The sequence below is a fragment of the Silene latifolia genome, chromosome 11, assembly GCF_048544455.1.
Source record: "Silene latifolia isolate original U9 population chromosome 11, ASM4854445v1, whole genome shotgun sequence".
Taxonomy (NCBI): Eukaryota; Viridiplantae; Streptophyta; class Magnoliopsida; order Caryophyllales; family Caryophyllaceae; genus Silene; species Silene latifolia.
In genome coordinates, this window is record NC_133536.1 from 97,556,391 (window position 1) to 97,563,829 (window position 7,439).

Here is a 7,439-nt window from a genome sequence, read left to right on the forward strand (position 1 = left end):
TGTATGATCAATTCCCATGATTCCCCTATGACCCCATGACACCCTAGTGCTTTTTATCAATTGTTTACAACCCTTTTCTTTCATCTTGCTTGTTTACTTTCATTGCTATTTAGTTTAGTGACCTTCTACATCAACCCAAATTGTGAAACCCCTAAGACACCACTAGTTGCAATAGAAATCTCATTTCAATTCCCGTCCCTTGGGATCCGACCTTTACTTGCCTCTTTACTAATTGTAGAGTTGTTTGTGAATCTATAAATTGTGTTTTGGTCTAGGTGCTCCTAACGACAAGTTACCGAAAAGATTTGTCCCGACCAGGTAGCCTTGTCTAGGCTCTTCAACCATTGCTTTGCGGTACCGATCAAAGAAAAAAGAAATAATACCCATCGGATTTGGTCTTGAGTAACTCCGGTTTGAGAAATTGCATCACAATAGTCACAAAAAGTCTCCATATGTGAATGAGGGTCTTCACTAGGCATCCCTCCAAATTGACTTCTCTCAACTCATTGTATGAATGCGGATTTGGCAATGAAATTACTGTTGGAGAATGTGTCCTCGACAATAGTGCGATCACATTAATAAAACTCATGATAAGAATACGTAAAGGGATGATTCATTTCTATACGTCAACTGATCAACATTAATCGGTAATGATTGGTTGACTAGAGTTTGACATTAATGTCGTTTGACGGTGGTGATCAGTTGATCCCTTAAGGTCACACCTAAAGTACGATTCCCTTAATAGATAAATTAATTAATTGTATGCTGATACGGATTAATTAATTCCTTAAAAATTGAACAATTTACAAATGTGAGTGAGAATATGAATCTTATTTTAATTCGATTAAATGAAATTTGTTTTAGTAAATAAAATATTATATATTACTAAAACTTTGTTTATGAAACAATTAAATTAAGAATGATCGGTTAATTAATCATGAATTACTAGTCAATTGTTATATATAAGTGTATTAATATATGTAATGATATTTAATTGTTAAATATGCATTAATATTAGTAATAACATGCTACATGTTACATGTTATACATTCTATGACAAAATGACAAATTGACAAAAATAAAATGGACTCCATATTAAAGGGGCAACCGGTTTTTGTAAGGCAATGAGGTGATTTGGTTGAGTTGTTTTGTGTAGTGGAAAACACAATGATTAACTTTCTAACCTAATCTACACCCTAATACTCTTTGATAAGAACAAATTCAAAAAGGAAAAGAGCATGCATTGGCTCTCCTCTCCCCTCCATGCCACCGGTTTTCCCCCCTCCACCATAATAAGAACTGTTCTTATTTTTCATTATTCATTCTTACATTTTCTTACTTCTTACTCTTCACATTTTCTCTAAAAATAAAGATTAAGAAATAATTGTTCTAAAATCTAATTTATAAATTACTAGAAGTAGTAATATAAGATAATATTAGATTATATTTAAGGTTAACTACTAAAATAATCTAGTCAATTAATTAGTAGTTTTAATGGGTAGTCTTGGCAATTGATAGGAGGTTCTCATACTTTTGAGAGAAAGGGATCATCCATTTATTTTGAGCTCAAGAACAAGTTAAGAAAGGTGTTCTTACTTGTGCCCTATATTCCGATTTCATCAATGTAAGGAACTTTGTTCTTACTTTTCTATTTACATTATGTTATGCATGCATAAGATCAACATCTATTTAGATCTATAATTAAAATAGTTTAATTTGAGGGTTATAGAATCCTTTCAAGTGGTATCATGAGCTTAGGTTGTTGCAAGCATAATCGGCTTAGTTTTTCCGACTAAATTAAAACTAGAAATTTTTGATTTATATGATTAAGCCACGAAATTATTTTCCTTGTTAAGTATTCTGGTGCTAAAATGTATTTAGGTCATTTTGATGATTTATGGTAATTTTTGGCTCATTTTAATGTTTTTTAGTAATTTTATTACATTTTAATGTATAAAATGGTATTTAAAATGCTAAAAATAGTTAGACTAAGTTTATGACCTTGAAGTTTTTATATAACCTCACATGCATATTTTACTTATTGTATGTAAAATTTCGTATAAATTTGATTTATTTTGCATGATTAATTTTTATGAGATAAAAATGGAATAAATGGAGGTAAAATGGTTAAAATTAGTTAAACTTTGAAACAGGCCATGAAATTTTAATATGTTGTCACATGTACAGTTTAATCACTGTGTGTAAAATTTTAGATGAACTTGATTCATTTTGCATGATTTATGAATTTTTAGTGTAAAATGACATAAATAGTGACTATTTTAGCATAAATAGCTAAAACAAATTAAATGGCATGAAAAAATTATTTTAGGTTGCATTTTTATCCCACATATCAGATCTAAAGTTGGAACATTGATTATATTAATCTTCATACGCTTTAGATGTTTTATTTGATAAAACCGAGAAATTGCAACTATATTTTTCTCGAAATAAATTCGAAAATTTTAACCTTGATTTTTGACATTATGAGTGTCATGGAATTATTCCAGAATGTTCAAAAATTTGAAATTCAAATTTTGAAATTATTGTAATTAAATTTGGAATTATTTCATGAAAGGTTATGATTTTAAGGTCAAAAATGAGCATATATGTTAAATAAAGTTGAATTATTGTCAAAAATTGAGTAATGACTAATTTTTTAGTCCTAAAAGGTTAGGATAATTAACTTGGACTAAAATTTGATTTTAGTATTATTTTGTGATTTTAATAAGTTAAAGATCGCAAATATCCATAAAACCGGATTATATTTACGATATAAGTTTAAATAGGGAGATTTGGCTATAATTTGGCATGTTAATTACATATTATAATGCTGCATATTTTATTGATGAATGTCATATTTTTTATATAATTTTGAATTATGTAATTTTATCTTAGTATGGCCTTAGTTTAATCGATATTACCCGTAATGTAAGGGAATATTGATTCGGTTATAATTTTATTGTGATCCCGTATCACTTTTATTTTTATTTAATTATACTTTATTTTATTTTACAGATATATAATAGGAACTGCCATGTACATTTTATTATTTAGTTATTGTAATTCCGGAGTTCCCAAAAGACGGTGCCATTCGGAAAGGAGTTCCGATCGAGAGGGTGTCCATCCTTGGGAGGCGTGTCACGTGAAGATTCTAGGGACCAAAGGAGTTGGTTTTCGAATTTGTAATAGAATATAAGATTTTATATTTTAGGAAAGGCCATACTAGGAAATTTTTTTTTCTTTATTTGCATGCTTTATATGTTTGCATGCATTGCCAAATTGCCATAACTTCACATGCATATTTTATCGTCTTTTCGACCGTGTCGAATATAATTATCGTTAGTTCACTAATATAGTCACATAAAAATGATAGATAATAAATCGACAAGACTTCTCACATATTTAAAATTGAGATTAGCCTTCCCAAATAGTAGGACCCGTGAATCCCTTTGACATTTGGGGTAGATTCGGTTTCCCGTGGTACTTTCATTTTTCATTGGGTAAGTGGGGTAATAACAAGTTATTACACGCGAAATTCGGTTGGACTCAACGGGACATGAAGACTAGTCTTATGTTCCGGGGCTAGAGATAAACTTAACGTAATTTCATCGACCGAGAGTTCTAATTGTAGAATCGGTTAAAGATTTAACCCACCGAGTTATATTAATGAGGGATGTATCGGTTTCCCCATGCCCGAGTTAATATGGATTTGGATCTCTGAATCATTTATATAATTGGGTGGAGGTCATTATATAAATGCAAAAACATGCTAAAACGTTTTTATATTTTAATGATGAATGTTTCTTTTCCCATTATTTCGTTGTTTTATATTGTTCTTTATCATCGCTCCTACTCATATACGATATCATTCGATTGTAACATGAGTCTCCGCTAAACTACTATTACTAACGACAAATAGAACCTCTTTCTAATTCCTCAAATGAACCGTTTAAATAGAGCATGAATTAGTTCCATAGGAATCGTTCTCTTCCATAGAACTCCATAGGAGTTGTCCTATGTCATATAAGATTAGCATCTTAAAATTCCTAACATGCCTATATGTGATTTCTTGTGAAGATGTGTGAATAGAAGTAATGATTAGTCAAAATATGTTTTGATATTATCTTCTATGCATCCACGGTTCAAAGGTCTTATTGCTCAACCTAAACACTTGTCATCAAGCACTTAAGTTGTTAAGAACATGACAATGTTAAATTGGTAAATTAATTTGTTAGAAATTTTGATTAACCAAATACCACAATAGAGTTAACCCTTGTTAAGGATTGACTATGAATTTAAAATGAAGATAAGTCTTCATCAAGTAGAAATTCTTGAAGTCAATGGGAGCAATAAGAAGTAAGTACTTATCTTAATTGTTAAGGATAGAACTAGGCTCGAAAGAGAAGGTGTTAGACACTTAAAATAGATACAAACCCCAATAAAGTAAAGATCTAGGAAGTTGTTCGTGTGACTCCAACATATTCCTTCCTGAATATCTATAACATTGACATTGCATTCTTGCCAATTATCACATCATGAGTATTTGCTAGAAATTTGTGAATCATGTTAAAAATTGCCACATTTCATGATTATGAAATATGGCAATAGGATGTCAAAACCACCTTTTCTAAATCGATATTTAGAAGAGGATGTGTTCATAACACAATCCGAGGGTTTTGTAAACCCTTAGAATCCTAACATTGAATAATCGTATGACGACTAGCAAGAATAAGTTCAGAAATTTGCATGAGTAGAACCAGGGCAGTTGCCATTTCATCCATAAACATATGAATGTTGTAACGTACTCATTTTAGTTTTGTATTTAGAAATGTACCTCAATAATTGTTATGATGTACACCAACTCTAAATAAGAATATAATTCAAGTTTTTGTAGAAAAACGCAAAAGGGTTTCTCAATTATGCAATTAAAACAAGCGTTGTGCCCTAACATACCACAATTAAGTTTATGGTGAGACCATAAAAATCAAGGTAATTATATTCAAACTAAAAATAAATGTCATATACGACTCGAGTTGGTGATCCCAAATTATTTCTCATTTGAAAGTCGCATTAGAACTAGTTTTGACTAGTATCCCACACCATTTGATTGTGAATATCATGAAATGTGCGAATCTTGTATTCAAAGCAAGATGTTTTCGTCACTTTTCTTGAAAAGTATAGCGAATAGAATAAGTTTTTTTACCAAATTACACTTCAATGTGTATGGTCGAATATAATTTCAATCTGAGAAGGTCATTATTACTTCTTCTCTTTTACCGACAAACTAGGTAGATACTTGGTATCCACTTAATGAGGTAAAAAGGAGAAATTATTTGAATATGTTCAATGATTGTTTAAAAAGTATCAAAACCTACAGATTAGAAAACCAAAGTATTAGTACTTTGCTAAAATTGGGAACAATAAGGTGAAGACTTTGATTTACACCAAATAGAGTGTGATATGGTATCACAAGATCACTATCATAATCACACCCTATGAAGATAAGGTGTGTTATAACGATACAAAGAATCATATAAGATATGATTGAATCTTTACTATAATGTTGGAACTAGTTTCTATCACAATTTGTCTAGTATTTACTTTTCCCACTAAAACAAAACATAGTTAAAGCAATAAAGTACAATTCATATATGATATGATTATACATGGTACCTAAGTTGTAGCTTGTTTCGGAAGAAAGCATGTGACTTTGTAACCCAACTATCACGAGAACAACAAGTTTGTGGCTCGTGATGCTGTCTTTTGAGAAAAGAAGTTTATTTCTTAAAGACAGAGTGGAAGAAAATGTTCAAGAGCCACAAACTGAGAATAAGACGTAGGAAGATGTTTCTTCTTGGTCAAAATCAAGCCTAAAGTGTTGATTCGAAACCTAAGGGGACAGGAGTCATGTCAGTTTTTTAAAAGTAACAAACCTGTAACTTATTAAGATGCTTTATCTAGTCTCAACTCCACAAGAGTCCGAAATAAGCATAAACATGAAAATGTTTATTTAGCTTTGTTGGTTGGTGGCAAAGGGTTTTGCACGCAACAACAACGCTTCATTATATTTGGATATGATTTGATATAGTTGGATTTTAAAATCATCTTGCATGAGTTTTATAAATCGCAACTATCCTAAGGTAGGATACAAACTTAAGAAGAAATCTTAAGTGGAAGTTAAGGAGTTGAATTGTATGTTTTGATCATGTGATAAACTTTTCTCGAATTGTCGAGTAGTTCTGTTTATACATGGAGTTTAGTGCGAGTATGGTGGTATTATTAGTCTTATATGTGAATGGCATATTGATCACTGTGAATGATGAAAGACTTAGGAGAGGAATAATACATTTCTAAGGTATCCAGCCCTATAAAAATAGTTCTAAGGGGATATTAGCGTTAAATGAATATTCTTATATTGATAAGAGTCTAGACAAATTCAAAAGTATTGAACATGTAGAAATTGAATCCACATGCTTCCGCTGCGGGATTAATTCATTACGCTAAGATGTATCACTATTCTTAAACCTCGTATACTTGGAGTATGACGAGATGTTACAAATAGAATCTTTGAGAGAAGTGTCTATATAGCCACATAGTTCATTAGTTAGTACTCAGGAAGTACTAAGGATATGATGCTAAGTATTTAGAAATGAGATGGTTTTATGTGCAAGGAGTTACACAAAAACCATATTCTAAACACATAAGGATGATTGGAGAACCATCTTGGCTATATTTTTAAGGAGGATATCTACTAGAAACGTCCTAGGCGGTTGAACAATGAGATATATACAACGGAAATTGAATACACTTGCAATAATTAGATATGCAAGAAGGAAGGGATGATATTAGGATTCGGTTTTGTGAATTGGAGGAACTATGGTAGTTCGTTCCAATAACCGAAGGTCCTATCCCTACTCACTGTGAGGACAGTGGGAGCTATCTTAAGGCAAGAGAGCCTATGTCTTGATTGGATCTAGACACGTACTCAAGGATTTTATAATAAAGATTATACATAACAAATGGAAAAAGTATATAGTAAGGTTAGGAAAGTGCAAGGTGTTGCTAAAACTTGCTAACCAAGGCCTTTTCATAGGCTAAGCATGATAAGTCATGCCATTTCAATTGAGTTGAGATGTATAGTTATATACAATATTAAGTATGGATTATAGATTATGTAGTAATTGATATGGTATCAATTTTACATATGTGATAATGCACTCATCGTCTGAGTTTTATTCAAAACTCTTTACTTATAATACTTTGTTTTCCAAATATGTTGTCAAGACAATATTGAACCCTATTAAAGTGAATTGGATTAATATAGTATTCACCCCTAGTCACTTATATGAGGTGACGTCTCCTAGTGACTAGAGTGTGTGTCGATTGATGGCAAGTTTAAGTGTCATAGGGTTATAAGAGATGACTAGTCGATCACATAG